Below are 16,920 nucleotides of genomic sequence, written 5' to 3'. Positions count from 1 at the left end.
CTTGGCAAGAGTGAACGTGTGGCTTTAACTTCCAAGTGGCTAGATTTTGCAACATCAAGGACCTTTCTGGCCTGGATGATGAGCACAAAGTGTTCATAGTGAGTGTTTCACCATTAGGCTAGCTAAATCCTCCCATGGTACTGGTGTGCCCAGGGAAGGGAGATTTGAATTTCTACGAAATTACTCCCTTTTGATCCTGTAGCTTAGAGCCTGAAAGATAAAAATGACATCAGCACTCCCCAAATTTCACCTATGAAGCTTGCATAATTTTATTCTTCAGAAAACTTCAATAAAGTCCTACTATTTTAAAAAGATCACTTACTCTATCACACGGTGTTTCCAGTCTTTGATCACTGTAGATGGAAGAGCTGGCGTGCTGTCAGAAGCAGAGAACTAGCAGGTTTTGGTCCTTTTCTAGCTATTAAAATATTCTCATGCATAAAAGGAAAAAGGACGATGCTCCAGACAAGGTACTCCTGTACCATGTAAACAACGTTGTGATTTAATTTGCTAATTTTCAAATTTGCCTTGAAAAATAAAAGACTACCTGTAAGCTGCCAGCCTGGAGATAAATCTTATTGTTAGTAGGCAAGACTGTTAGAACACTTTTAAAAAATTCTTTATTTATTTTTGGCTGCGTTGGGTCTTGATTGCTGCGCACGGGCTTTCTCTAGTTGCGGTGAGCAGGGGCTACTCTTCATTGCGGTCGGTGGCTTCTCTTGTTGCGGAGCACAGGCTCTAGGCGCGCGGGCTTCAGTAGTTGTGGCTCGCGGGCTTAGTTGCTCCGCGGCATGTGGGATCTTCTCAGACCAGGGCTCAAACCCATGTCCTCTGCATTGGCAGGCAGATTCTTAACCCACTGTGCCACCAGGGAAGTCCCGAGCACATTTTTAAGATTAGATCAGCTCATTACGTGTGAACATGTCCTCTGAATCTTCCATGAGCAAAGGAAGCAAGAATGTGGCTTTGATGAACAATGGTCCAGCATGATTTCCATGTGAGGGAATCATCTAACAGGGTTATTTCCTTAAAACCAAGCAGAATCTCTTATGTCTGCTTAATGAGTTGAATCCTTCATGACATTCACTCTCTAAGTAAGGTCAGGAATACCACGAGAGACTTTCTGAGAATGGACATGGTGAGAATAGGGATAGGCTCCCACCTTTGTGAAACAAGCATGTTGTATTTGGGGGATGAAGAGCCAATACCAGCAAGCATTGCCTTTCAGTAGAGAAAAATCCGCAAGTTTGTGTTTTGGTTTGGCCTTCCAGCTCCAAGGCTAATATCTGGATGCACTTTACTAAGGCCGTGTACAGGTAATGGAAAAAATTATGAGTGTCCCCACTAAAACATTTTTTGGAGCAAAGTGGGTTATAAATAATGTTTAAAGTGCATTTTAAATCATTTTATCTTTCCCATTTGGTTTGAAAGTTCTTGAGTAAAATCGTACTGATCGGTACTACTCCCTGTGGGTTTTTCCATCTATCCTTCTGTACAAACAAACTTGAATCATGTCTTTGCCCACAGACATTTGCCCTTATATCATTTCTTCTTGCCAACAAGATCCCATCATCACCTTTTTTCAGCCCAATGATGTCATCAACATCATCATGATCAGTATCATCAAACATTTCTCGAGTGCTTTCAGCTGTAATGGTATTATTTATTCACAGTCATCATTCTACTAATATTTATTTATAGTCATTTATTGTTTTACTAATCATTTACTTGTAGTCATCATTTTACTAATCCACTTTATAAGTTCTAAGGGTAAAACCTATAAAATATCAATTTGTGTGTGTGTAAAAACACAGTTTGGCTCCCTTGTGGAGGTTGAAACATCCTCCCCGCTACCATAAATATCTCTTTAGAGCTATTGTCATGTATGAAAACTGGGAGAAGAGAGATCATTTCTGAAAGTATAAGGGACTAGGTGCCCACAAGGAGCTTCTTATGCATAAACATAGAAAAAGCTGGGTAAATATGGACAGCATATTTTTACAATACATGAACGAACAGTTAGCTAAATAAAGTAAAAACATCCAAAGAAGGAAATCACGAAAAAGTGGAAATACAGGTATTTGTAGTGAATACCCTAAGAAGCCATTATTCACTCTGGGACATTTGCTGATCATAGAGGCTAGAGCTGACTCTTAATTAACTACGTGACGAAAATGCAGGAGACAAAACTAGGGCATGAGCAAGAAGTGGGGTTAGATTAGAGACCACTAAATACAGCTAAAATCTCCCCCATCCCATCCCAGCAAGAAAAATAAGAAACTCTTTACCAGAGTGGTAAGTAACGACAACAACAAAAACTCTTCCTGCAGAGGGAGACAAAAATGAGGATTGGCTGCCAGTCTCGATTTGGGGGGAACGAGGTGATGAGAAGGGAGAAAAAAGTGTGTCATAAGAATTCCTGTCACAAACTCACCCATACTTATTTCTGGTGATAAAATTCATACTATCCATTTACTTCCACCAACACCAAAATCAAATAACCTTAAATTGAATGCTTAACCCAAAGTGGCCCTGGGCTGCTGGAGTCCTCAGATACCAGACAGAAGCAAATTCAAATCACCTTTGGAAAAACACATATCAGATATAGAAACTCAGGCAACAGAGAAAAAGTTACAGGGTAAATAGGTCCGTATAAATACTAATAATCACAAAACGTACAAACAAATAAAGCACTGCTAATTGAGAGCAGGACAAAAGATTGCAGAATCAGATTCTCAGAAAGTTGTCAGAATCTGATTATAAAATATGAAGGCCTAATATATTGGGTAGGCCAAAAAGTTCGTTTGTTTAATGAATACATTGTTCAATAAAGTTCTTGGAAAATAAAAAATGTGTCTTATTTTTACTTAAACCTGAACTAAATTTTTGGCTAACCCAATATTTAAGAAAAACTTTTTCAAGGTATATGGAAATATAGGAAGGAAATAAAAAAATGACCAGGAAAAAGTTTAATATAATAAATCTTTTAGAAACAAATAATATGGTAACTTTTATTAGTAGAATATATATATGTAAAGAGATATTTAGTGAAAGGACAGATAGATGGAGAAAATATCTAGGATTCAGTGTAGCCAAAGAAAAGGTACATATGAAAAAGAGATTAAGAGAAATGTAAGTTAAAGTCATAAAGTCTAGCTTGTCCTCCATATTTCTGAAGTTGAGGACTTAGAGAAGAAAGAAATTGGAGTGTGTTAGTTGGAGTAATGCTAGTTGTTCTTACAGATATACCCCCACTGTCTCAGTAGGTTATTAGAAAGCAAGTTTACTACTCTATCATGTGATGTGTCAAGCAGGTGCTCTCAATCTGTAGGTTACTTACTCCATGGCCAGAGACTGGGACACCTTCTAGCATCTTCTAACAGTGTCCGCAAATGTGGTTGTGTTTGCCGGCATCATGTGAAAGCGAAAAGAGCGCGGAGGATCACCCACGGAAGGACCTTCTGGTACAGGTCTGGAAATGATGTTTATCACCTTTTGCTCAACATCCATAGCTAGAACTTCCTTGATGGTCAAACCTAATTGTTAGGGAGGTCAGAAAATGTAGCCTAGCTGAGTGCTGGGAAGAATAGGAAGTGGATCTGATGATCAGGCAGCAGGTTCTGTCACAGCCGACACTTCTGATCATCAGATGTGCATTTCACCCTCCTCCAAATACATTAGACACACTCAAGCCCTCCTCGGTGGAACCAATCTAAAGTCCAAACCTTTTACCGTTCCCACCTGGAAATCCAGGATTCTGTTGATGTCCATTATTCTCCATTAAAAAATATATATATGGATTCTCATATTCTGGCAAATTATTACCTGAAAGAGACAAGTTATACCTATCACCTCTTTGCCACCACTAAAGTACAACAATGAAAAAGGGGCAGGGAAACCACAATAGATGTTCTCATTCAGAGTAGGAGGGAAAAGGAGACACATGGCCATTACTGATAGCAAAACAAGACGAAGACAGTACAATATATGAAAACTGGAGGCCAAGATCACTCACGAATATAGATGAATACCTCTTGAACGAAATGCTGGCAAATCAAATTCAACAATCTAGAAAAAGGGTGACACCTAATGACCAAATTGCTTTTTCCAGTTATACAAGGTTGATTTATCATTTGATACCCAATATGGTTATATTGTTAATAAAAAGCAGTCAAAATATAACGCCAAGTTTCTCAGATATTATTCAAAACATCTGATGAGGGCCAAGGTCATGCGTCTATGGGTTCCATTCTTGAATTAAATTTGTGCAGTGCTCCAAAGCACCTGACCTGTAGGGCAAGCCTATCACATTCTTAGCCTGTGGTCTTCTGATCTGGCACCTTAGAATGAGTGAAGAGACTTGAACAGAAGCCACTTGGTTTTCCTAGATTGCAATGCATTTGGTTGATTATGAGTTGACACAGCACTCAATAGCTTTGCCTAGTGTTCAAAGCTCCAGTGGCTGAGACATTATAGTCGTGTTTAATTGCATAAAATAACTACAGCTAGAAATTCACTTACTGGAGCACTCAAAAGCACAAAGGCTAATTAAAGGTGGGAAAATGCTTCTGCAATGATGATTTCAACAAAATGCCCTGACATTTATTCCTCTCCTTTCTATTAAGTCATTCTAAGTTGGTTCTCTTATTTTAGCTTCCTTAAAAACAAAGATTTTCTCTATGGTTCAACCTGTTTACCAGGCACGTTCTGTAGACTTATTATTATATTTTAAAATTACCTTCTCCTCTCTCACTTTCAAATGGATTGAAAAGCAAAAAGCAACATCCATCAGATGAGGTCATCTCAACAGGAAGTCCAATTAACTCAAAGTCTCAAATGGTAGATGAACCAGAACTCATAATAAGCCTCCCCTGGGGTACCATGACCAATTTGAGCATTAAAACGTTTTAACGTGATCTTTCCCCATCCTTTCCAGGCTTGTTGCCTCTTTTACCAATATATTATTATTTTTAATGTATAAACTATTAGGTAAATGCATATATACACACACACACACACATATATATATATATATAAAATTGACTGTGCTCTTTTTTCCAGTTCTTTTTTTTTTTTTTTGCCGTACGCGGGCCTCTCACTGTTGTGGCCTCTCCCGTCGCGGAGCACAGGCTCCGGACGCGCAGGCTCAGCGGCCATGGCTCACGGGCCCAGCCACTCTGCGGCATGTGGGATCTTCCCGGACCGGGGCACGAACCCGTGTCCCCTGCACCGGCAGGCGGACTCTCAACCACTGTGCCACCAGGGAAGCCCTCCAGTTCTTTATGAATGGTTTGCTTACAGTTACCTGGACAGAAACATTTGCTTTTGTCCCTTTGCAGAGAGTAAAGATTACTGGGCTTTTTGGAAAATTTGTCATTTCACAGTTATTTACTGGGATGTTGGGAAAGTGGGCTGAGGAGGACAGGAGAGGAGAGAGAGAGAGAAAGAATCTAATTATGTAGCAGATGTTGGGAGTGGTATTTATTCACCAAAACCACATGGGTCATTCATTAAAATCTCAGTTTTAATTAGCAAACACCTGTTTTCTGTTTGATTTTACACTGATATCTACTGTCTGCAATTTGCTTTCTTCAGTACAAGCAATTAGATAGCCCCGACAGTAACAGTTAATCTAATTATTCCAGAGGTGCTCTGGGAAGCAACTACTGTCTTGAAGAAATTACAGATACAGCAATCACAGCTTCATTCACCTGATTGGATAAGATTTGTGCCCAATTATTATTGGGTGTCATCTTTCCCCTGGCCCTTCCTTTTCAACTTGGATTTAACAGTGAAAGTGAACCAATGGAAAATTTTGAGTGTTTACTGTGTGCCAGTCACCCTACTAGGTTCAGAAAGTAGAAAGATGCAACTGTTTCAGCTCCTAGCCTAGAGGAGATTATGCTCTGATGAACGAGACAGATACATAAACAGATTATTGTTTATGTATACATAAACCCACGAGGGATTTGGGAGCCGGGAGAAGGTGAGATGAAGGTGAGATGAATCCATGCACTTGTAAGCAAGTATTAAGATGCTTCTCTAATAAACTCTGGTTGCTGCTGAAAAAACAAGATAATAACATCGGCTTTTTTTTTCAAACTGTGAAAGTTGTGCTTGTTTTCAAATGGGCAGAAATTCATTTATAACCTTGTAATCTGAGTGACACTACCAGCAGTTATCACGAAACTTAACAATGCCACCTGATCTCTTTTTATAGATTATGGCATGTGAGATGTTCTCTTTCCTGGTAACCATAAGTTTGTTTTCTACATCTGTGACTCTACTTCTGTTTTGTAAATGAGTTCATTTGTACCCCCTTTTGTTCTTAGATTCCACATATAAGCGATATCATATGATATTTGTCTTTATGGTTACCAGGGGATAAGAGGGGGAGTGATAAATTGGGAGATTGGGATTGACATATACATACTACTATATATAAAATAGATAATTAATAAGACCTGATATATAGCACAGGGAACTCTGCTCAATACTCTGTAATAGCCTATGTAGGAAAAGAATCTAAAAAAAGAGTGGATATAGGTATATGTATAACTGATTCACTTTGCTATACACCCGAGACTAACACAACATTGTAAATCAACTACACTCGAGTAAAAATTAAAAAGAAAAGAAGAAGAAAATAAAATAAAATAAATAAAAATTGGGGAAAAAAAAGATGTTCTCTTTCCTAATTCTGAAATTTGGTGAAAGCAACTCTTCATTAAGTCCTAAGGTTTAGGAAATACATGTCAAAGAGGAGGCAGTCATCAGTCCTAATTCCATGCACACATTTCAGAAATGGTGTAATTAGATATAGAGTGAATATGTCCACAAGTAGAGATCAAAAAATGATGCTGATAAAGATGTCTGGCAAAGCTTTTCTTCCTCGGCTCCAGTCTCAGTTTAATTTACTTGTTTGAAAAGATGAGAGCCCTGGGCTTCACTTGACTCAATTCAGAAACTGGAGAAAACAAATCTATCTCTCAAGCACACACAAGTGATGTTCCGGCGGTTTAAAGAGGCATCTTCTATGCATTACACAACTTAATGCAAACAGCCTCTGAGTGTGAGCCATCACATTAAGCTAAATGTCGTGAAAGAGGGATGGCGGGCAGACTTTTCACAGTCCTACAAAAAGCCAAGTTATGCTCTGCCTAAAACTTCCCAAAGGTTTTTCCTGGAAGACATTTGTCTGCTGGTGTGTTGATAGTGGTAATTATTGATTTAATTAATTAATTGACTGGAATTGATTTCTTCTTTATAGAACAGAAATACACCTAAAGTGAGCTGGATTTGGACTTTCTCGAAGAGAGTAGTAACCAATAGATTGAAAGATCATCACTTTGAAAAGCTTCTTGTCCATGGAAATTCCATTTGTGATGATACGGATGATAGTTGTGTTGAGGTGATGGAGAGTCACACCATTAGGTAGTTTGGTCTATACAAAGCTTCTATTATGTTGAAGACTAGGGAGAGGAATTAATATTTGTCAAGCATCTACGATACACCAACAACAGTGCTGGTTAGAAGCTCCATAGATAATATCTCATTGCAATTCTCATGTTAACTCTGCAAGCTAGAATTTGTATACTTATAAATTAACGTGGAAGCAGGCTCAACACGGTTACATGAGAAGTGGCAAATCGTTTTGACCAAGGTCCCTCTGATATTTTATACTATCTGACTATCTCCAATACATCTAATAAATATGGATATTCATAACATGCTCTGCATTTTGCGGCATGCTTTTAACAGTTATATGTGAGATTCCTACTTAGGAGAGTGGCTGGCATTTGTGTTCTGTCATGTGATTCTCACAATAATCTCAAAAGATTGTTGGGACATGTGATTCTCACAATTATCTCCAGAGATTGTTGGGACATGTAGTATTTCCATTCTATTAGAGGAGAAGAAATCAGGAGGTAGCAAGTCTAGAAACCGTCAGGACTTTGTTAGACATGACCAAATACTGGATCCATAAAAATGTCACACACTTTTCTATCTGTAAGGAACTCACCAGGTCACGGGTAAGAGGAACACAGGGAAATAGATCAATAGCCACAATAAGAGATTCGATAGAGGCAAGCGCAACGATTGGGGGGAATGTGAAATAGCATTTTGCCCTTCAGAGCAATAGCATGTATTGCCATTTGTAACTAACCTCTGACTCATTCAGTATTTACCTTCCTGTGTCACATTCCTTCTGAAAAAACTAACCCAGGTGAGAGTGTTCATGGTAGCTTTAGGCATGTTACTCATGATCGATCAGCCATAGTCGCTGGTATGCTTTTAAATGTTTAACAACGGCACTCCAGGCAAAAGAAAGAAAAGAAGACCTTATTGGTAGTATTTGCCAATTTCCGTGGTGTAGATACCTGCGCAATTTCAAACTACCACCACGATGCAACTGAATGTAGAGTTGGAGAGAGACGTTCGCAATCAGCCTGCAAGAGCTGCCGGGAGCTGACCACACCACACCCCAGGCATACTGATGCTAGAGCGCGGAACATGTTTCCTTAGCAACCCCGCTCCTTGGCGGTACTCATTCCTCCCTCCATGATACCTCATCCTCATCCACATATGTATCCTGGTGCTCTCCCATCCTCTCTTTCTTGGGGACAACATTTCTATCAGGAAAAAAAATAAATCAATTAGTCACCTCACCCAGAGACTTTTGTGCTTTACTAATTAGGGGAAAATAATGGCAAGAATAAGCAGGAGGGGAATGTACTGTAGAGTCAGAGTCCCATCCCAGGGTTCCTGTAATCACTGAACAATCAAGTGGTTGCCAGCATTAGCTAGACTTGAAGGGAAACCTAGCAGTATTAGCTCTTGTCTCTGACAAGGAAGGCACTTTTTTGTAGCAGTATTTTAGCAGAATCAAGGCACTAACTCAAAGGGGCAGCTATCAAGCAGGAAGCCAGGTGACTGAGATAATAGAGATAAGTAAGTCATTGTGTTGTCATTCTCACCAAAGGCTACCGATGCGGCCAAGGCTTGGGAGTAATCTCACGAGGAGTAATGCGGCTGGTTTCGTAATTGTGTCCCCTTCGTTATTTTACTGTTGAATCTGTACCTCAGTAAGACTTCCATTTCTCTCTTTCCCTTCAGCCCAGACCACTTTGTTTTATTTCTAGACACGGCCAGGAAGCAGAACTTAAATACTCAGAGTGTTGTTAGTCTGCTGAGGGATATTGAGAGGACACACAACCGACTCAAGTTACTTCTCGGTACAGAGCTGTGATGAGTTATGCCAGTTTTTCCCCTCTAGTCTTGTTTGTAAGACAGAAAAACAACCCTGGCTACTGTCTCATTCATATTCAGTGACTTGATTTGAGTATTGTTTTAATACTTCATCAGAAAAATTATCATTCTCTTTTTTCCTTTCCTCATGTAATTTTAAAAGGTTTGCTGAATTTTAAAAAGTCTTTTTGTCATGTCTTCAGGCTTGTATTTTTTTTCATGAAAAAACACACCTCCAATTTGATAATAGAGGTCACAAAGTGATTCCTTTTGAAATGTACTCTTCAGTAAGTTATTTATTTCATAATAATAGCAGCAAACACACATAGCACTTGCTACGTCATTGTACAAAACGCTTTATGTATGCTAACTCACCCATGCCTCAAAACAACCTACTAGTAGGTACTGCCATTCCTCCAATTTTATAAATAACGAGGTTGAGGCACAAAAAGTCATACAAATAGTAAATGATGGAGCTGACATTTGAGCCAAGCCTAGCTGGCTCTAGAATATATGATTTTTAACTTCTACCCTGTATTTTGATTAAAAACAAAAATCATGATCTATGACTTAGCCTATCAAACTGGGAGCACTAAAGCTATCAAGGGTTTTCAATTTTTAAGATTAGCTACTGTCATTTTTCTAATGGAAGCACAAAATACCTAGCTAGCAGTATAAAACCTGTTCTATTCTCAGGAAAAGAAAAAAAACTTACATATATATATATATATATATATATATATATATACATACATACATATGTATTCCAGATCAGAAGAGAATCTCAGAAAGCACAGTGATATTTGTGGTAGATGGGTGATTCAAATAATGGAAAAATTAGATTCTTTGTGAAATGCTTATATCATTTCTTGGCTTCTTTTACAGCAGCATGCCATGCTTTCCTAACACCAAGAGGACAATTGCTCACTGTACAGGCACATCTCAAAAGTAGCTGCATCTCCAAAGACTGAGACTCATAGTGCTTCCTAGATGTTTGTTGAGTGAGTGATATGAATATAAGTGGAATAGTTTGCTGCTGCTTATGGAGGCTTGATCCCCTACAGTTAGAAACAGAAAGTGGTTTCTCTGAGTTGCAGAATATATGATCACTTATTAAAATGTCAAGTTCTTTAGGAAGGTTGATGCATTATAATACTTTCTTTAGCATGAATGCGTATACTGGTGCCAGTTGGAATATGTATGTTATATATGCTCTCTCTATGTATCCTATATATTCCTCTATCTATCTATTCATCTATCTATCTATCTATTCATCTATCATCTATCTATCTATCTATCCATCTATCTAATTTATCTAATCTTCTAGAGTGAATAGGTTCTCAGTGAACACCTGCAAGCAAGTGATAAGATTGAGAGTATGACTGGGATGGGATACATCTTATAAAAATCAATTCTGAGGACCAGAAGAATGGTTGATAGGATGAAAGAGAGTCCTGCATAGCTTAATTTTGAAAAAAAGAATGACTGAAGCAAATTACTAAAAAAAAACAACATGTAAGTAGGTAGGGACAGAAGTTATCTAGAAAACCACTTAATCCCAGTAAGTAAATGTAAAAGGATAGGCTCTGAAGTCAAGACCTGTACCCATGGGTTAGAGTTGAAAGTCAAGGACGGACAAAGATGGTGTGTGGGGAAAGGTCAGTCCCCCAAACATAGAGCTCATCAGGAACAGGGTCAGAGAGCTGGTAAAGATGGAGAAACACTGCCATGCAGTGAGGTAAGTTGTGCTCTCCCAGCCCAGCCAGAGTTCTGTCTGACAGACACCTGTGTGGGACAGCTGTGAATTAATGTCAGCCTCAGTTTTAAAAAGACAAAACGTTTGTTTGAGAAGTTAAGTGACTCTATGGAGAGAGAGGAACATCACCTTTTAGAAGTACACCAGATGCCCTGAAAAGATATTTCACTGACTATTAACATTGGAAAGGACAGCTAAAAAGAAGCCAACAGCATACCATGGGTAATGTGTTGGTATTGAGAGTTATTATAAAGGTATTTGGTGTGTGTGTGTGTGTGTGTGTGTGTGTGTGTGATTTAGTGAATGAGTATAGTGTAGAGATGTTCCAGTTTTGTCCCAATGGGCATAAAATTATACACACCATAATAAAATTATTTAGGGTCCTCCATTACATCCAGGAACTCTTTAGATAGAAATACAGAGAAGTGTATCTGACATAAAAGTGCATGTTCCTAATCACTGCAGTGTGCAGGTAGTTGATGTAATCCTTTTTTAAGTGCTTCAGTCTGGACAGTCAGTCTTCTCCTCTCATTTTTGCCCCCGTACAATGGTTATTCTTGAGCAGGCGCCTTTTCTTCCTGCATGTGGAGTGTGCTGTATGACTCACAAATTTAAAGATCCCAGGTTGGGTATGAATGAGATTTTAGGGTCATACTAAATCAGACGTTAAATCAGTTAAGTCTCTGATTTAACACCCTGCAGAGGAAAGTCTTGTCAGGATTATTTTTTCTGGAATTTTGGTTTTGTTACTTTTTCTAGGCTATCTTCACTGTGATTCTATCCTTTTAGAATGGTGACACTCATCAACGTCCAGAGCTGTTAAGTTTTAGCTTCTTATATTCCTGCTTATGTCCTGTTTCTATGTTGTAATGCCAAAGTATTTGTTAAAATATTAGAAGAGATGATAATTGTTAGAAAATGAACATCTGTATTACAAGTATGCTTCTCTAATGAGAAACATAGAAGATGGAATGAGCTTACTCTTATTAATTATTTGACAAATAAGACTCTCATTTCTGATTGGCTTATGGGAGGAGAGTGATAGATATTTGGAACATAAAGCCCATGTGTCAATCACCTTCTTTCAGCTCTAAAACAGTTCTGATCAAATTTGAAACAATCGTAGCTTGCCTTTCCTTCTGTGCTACATTGCGATGTGGAATGTTTAATGAATATGAACACGGACTTTTGAATCAGACAGGCCTATGTCTTTCCCCAGCTTTTTCACACCTAGCTGTAGACCTTGGGCATATTATGCAACATTTTAAACATCAATCATTCATAAAATGAGAATAATACTATGTACCTCAGAGAATCAGTGTAATTAACTTAGCATAGATCCTGGCACATATGCAAATGTTCCATAAATGTTAGTACATATTATTAGTTATGTATACTTAACTATACTCTAGGTCCACTTCTTTCTGGACCCATTAGGCTACCACATCTCGTACATAGAACTAGCAGCATGTATAAATTAAATGTCAGCCCTGAATCTTATGCTTTTAGCCAAGTGTAGCGTTTAGTATTGTGTCATGCCTTAAACAACTCCTGGTACCCTGGACTACCTCATCTTCCTATCTTTCATGTCAAATTCACACTGGATGCTTGGATTCCTTTCACAGCTTAATGATGACAATAGTGACCTGATCAAAGCCAAGTAGTGGCTAGATGACAGAGCCACACACAGTCTTAACCAGGTCTGCTGTGTTGACCATTATCCTTTATTATTTAAATGCTGCTTATATTATCCCATATTATCTACATTTACTCAGGGCATAAGCATTCCCCTATGGTTGGTCTGCTTTGGCTCCTGGATGCCGTTTTTGACAAACCCAAAGGAATTTGAATGTCAAGCCCACCTAACTGGCAAAGAAGGAGCTTAAAGCCACTACCAAAGTACTAGGAAAAGGTGTACTTTGGCAAACTGGAAGCATGGATCACACAGCTAATTGTTGGGCACAAGGTGAAAATTTAATCTTGCAGCTCTAGTCACTGACTTAAACTCCACCAGCACCGCTAATGCTTTGGACAGAATGTTCCTAGGGTTCCTTGTGCAAAATATTTTTGTCAATCAAACATCCCAGGTTTTAGGTGGTAGAATTAGGGAAATTTTTGGTAACCTGCCTGATGTATGAGACAAAATATGTCTTCTCTCATATGCAGTCTTTCAGCCTCCTCCAAAAGGCTTTCTAGCAAAGTTACAGTGGATTTGCACTCTCTGTGTACATTGGAGGTCAACCACCGTGCTACTGGGTTTCAGTTGTTGGTGTGAGGCTTTTTTCAGGAATGGTGTCATTCTTCCCACTTAATTCCAAAATGGGGTTGCGTAGCTCTCTCATTATTAAAGGACACACAAGCTGTCCTAATGCTGGAATTCATAAAAGCAGGTCCTGGGTACCCTCTCATCATTCCTGTTCCAGGTAGGAATTGCCTGCCCAAACTTTTCTGTGTCTCATTATCCATTGGAACTCTCTCTCCTTGTTTTTCCATTTATACCTTCACTCCAAAGACTTGGAACGTCTCATCATTTTCCTGCCTATTATCACAGCTATTTTCTGTGATCACAGTTCAGATTTTACTCCCTGGCTATGTAATCTCCGATAATTCTGGATAAACATTCTATCTAATGTGATTCAGTCTCTGAAGCTTAGTTGAGCAGAGCTTCCTTTCCCCTTTCAGCCCAGCCCATCTGCCAGGTTCACTCAGTCTTCACCAAGTGAGACCTCTCCATGGCATCCATGCCTCTCTTGCTCTTTCTTCCTGTTTATTCTAACATTCAGATGTGGTCCCTGGATGCTCCAAACACAGACATAGGGAGTTCTTCACAGATAGATCTCGCTCGCTTGACAATTTCTGTGTTAAACGTGCAGTAGTTGAGGGACTAGGTAAAAGATTTTGGTGACATTAGTTAGTTTCATAACCCACACGCATAATTTCTCCCTGGACAGAAGAAGAAGAACATTTGGATTTGTTAATTAAGTTGTGTAGCCTGGGAAAGTGGAGCAGTGCAATTCATCAAACCCGACCTCTTACAGGGCCTCCTGAGGCTTCGGGTGGAATTTTTTTTTGGGGGGGTGGGGTGGGGGGCGGAGGAATTTGATGAGAGGAACTGAAGTGACTCCAGTTTCCCTGATTCTAAGCAGGTGAAATAGAACCTGACTGAGCAGGGCAAGGAGACCCATAAAGGACCCTGAGCCCAATATGATTACGATAGTTGTCTTTGCCTGGCAGAAGCCCTGAGTTAATGCACATTAAAGTCTAAGATCATTTTTTAAGTCGTCACCCAATGCTGACTCTCTTCTGCTATATCAACTCAACAAACTTTGAAATCGGGGCTACGAAAGAAAACCCTTGGAAATGTCTTCATTTATTTGACAATTATCTAGATAGTATCTGCTATGTGACAGTATCTAGATAGTATCTCCTACGTGACAGATGCAGTTCTAGGTGCTGGGGATATAGTAGTGAATAAAATAGACAAGATTTCCTGCCTTTGTGGGGCTTACAGTCCAGTACTGGAAAAACAGCTGTAAACAAGATAAATAGGTAAATATATACCAGTTAGAAAGCAATTAATGTATAGGAGAGGGCATAAAATTCCATGAGTTGGATTGTGCAGGAGGGCGGTATAAAATTTCAAGTAGGGTAGAATTTTGAGTTAAGGCGTGAAGGAAGGGGTCACTAGCCAAGAAGGTATCTGAGGGTCTGTCATCCTAGGAACAGGAAAGAGCAAATTTCAAAGGCCTGAGACAGGACGTCCTCTGGAAAATTTGAAAAATATCAAGGAAGATGGTAGAACCGGAGTGAAATGAGGTAAGAGGTATATGTGTGTGTCTGGGGAGTGGGATTTATGGGCACAATAAGAACTTTGACTCTTACTTGGAGATGGAAGCTATCTGTGAGTTTTGAGCAGAGGAGAGACAAGATCTGATATGACTGATTGAACAGATCATCTGGCTGCTCTGTTGAACACAGATTTTAGGGAGCAAAGGAAGAAGCTAGGAGGCCAGGTAGGAGACTAATGTAGCAATCCAGGTGGGAATTGATGGTGTTTTGGACTGAGTGGCAGGGGGCTTATTAAATTAGAGATCTATTTTGAAGGTAAAATCTAAGACTTTTTTTTTACAACTTTATTGGAGAAAAATTGCTTTACAATGTTGCGTTAGCTTCTGCTGTAAAACAAAGTGAATCAGCTATATGTATACATATATATCCACATCCCCTCCCTCTTGAGACTTCCTCCCACCCTCCTATTCCACCCCTCTAGGTGGTCACAAAGCATTGAGTTGATCTCCCTGTGCTATGCGGCAGCTTCCCACTAGCTATCTATTTTACATTTGGTAGTGTATATATGTCCATGCCACTCTCTCACTTCGTCCCAGCTTCCCCTTGATGTTGAGCATTCTTTCATGTGTTTGTTGGCAGTCTGTATATCTTCTTTGGAGAAATGTCTATTTAGGTCTTCTGCCCATTTTTGGATTGGGTTGTTTGTTTTTTTGATATGGAGCTACATGAGCTGCTTGTAAATTTTGGAGATTAGTCCTTTGTCAGTTGCTTCATTTGCAAATATTTTCTCCCATTCTGAGGGTTGTCTTTTCATCTCGTTTATGTTTTCCTTTGCTGTGCAAAAGCTTTGAAGTTTCATTAGGTCCCATTTGTTTATTTTTGCTTTTATTTCCATTTCTCTAGGAGGTGGGTCAAGAAGGATCTTGCTGTGATTTATGTCATAGAGTGTTCTGCCTGTGTTTTCCTCTAAGAGTTTTAGATTGTCTGGCCTTACATTTAGGTCTTTAATCCATTTTGAGTTTATTTTTGTGTATGGTGTTAGGAAGTATTCTAATTTTATTGTTTTACATGTAGCTGTCCAGTTTTCCCAGCATCACTTATTGAAGAGGGTGTCTGTTATCCATTGTATATTCTTGCCTCCTTTGTCAAAGATAATGTGACCATATGTGCGTGGGTTTATCTCTGGGCTTTCTATCCTTTTCCATTGATCTATATTTCTGTTTTTGTGCCAGTACCATACTGTCTTGATTACTGTACCTTTGTCATATAGTCTGAAGTCAGGGAGCCTGATTCCTCCAGCTCTGTTTTTCTTTCTGAAGATTGCTTTGGCTATTCAGGGTCTTTTGTTTCCAGACAAATTGTAAAATTTCTTGCTCTAGTTCTGTGAAAAATGCCATTGGTAATTTGATAGGAATTACACTGAATCTGTAGATTGCTTTGGGTAGTACAGTCATTTTCACAATGTTGATTCTTCCAATCCAAGAACATGGTATATCTCTCCATCTGTTTGTATTGTCTTTTATTTCTTTCATCAGTGTCTTATAGTTTTCTGCATAGAGGTCTTTTGCCTCCTTAGGTAAGTTTTTTCCTAGGTATTTTATTCTTTTTGTTGCGCTAGTAAATGGGAGTGCTTCCTTAACTTCTCTTTCTGATTTTTTGTTGTTAGTGTATGACTTTTATAATAAACTCACTAAAGAATAGGAAAGAAAAATCAAGATGCAAAGCAAGGATTTTGGCTGCATCAGCTAGAAGAATAGTTATCATTGACAGGTATGTGGAACATGGCCAAAAGAGTAAGTTTAGGAGGCAGAAAGTAAAGAGCTCAGTTTTTAGTATGTTTATGGAGATGCTCTTTACACATCCCATCAGAGATGTCAAGTAGGCAGTTTGACATCAGAGTTTTCTTGTTTTCACATTTTTATTCATAGTCTTTTTCAAAAGGAAAGGAAAACATGAGGTAGGATCAGAAGCCTTAGGTTCCTCCAACTTTCTGTGTTTCTAAATGGCTCTTGGCTCATGGAAGGACAGCAATGTTTATGGTGGTAAGAGATGATGAAGCTCTTAAAGCACAGAAATGCCTACACTTTCCTGAAATGGCAGCTTTACTACAATGCATTTTTTTTTTT

This window comes from Delphinapterus leucas, chromosome 21, assembly GCF_059928025.1.
Source record: "Delphinapterus leucas isolate spDelLeu-1000000601 "Yukka" chromosome 21, BTC_Dleu_Yukka2, whole genome shotgun sequence".
Classification (NCBI taxonomy): Eukaryota; Metazoa; Chordata; class Mammalia; order Artiodactyla; family Monodontidae; genus Delphinapterus; species Delphinapterus leucas.
This window is presented reverse-complemented; position numbering follows the sequence as displayed.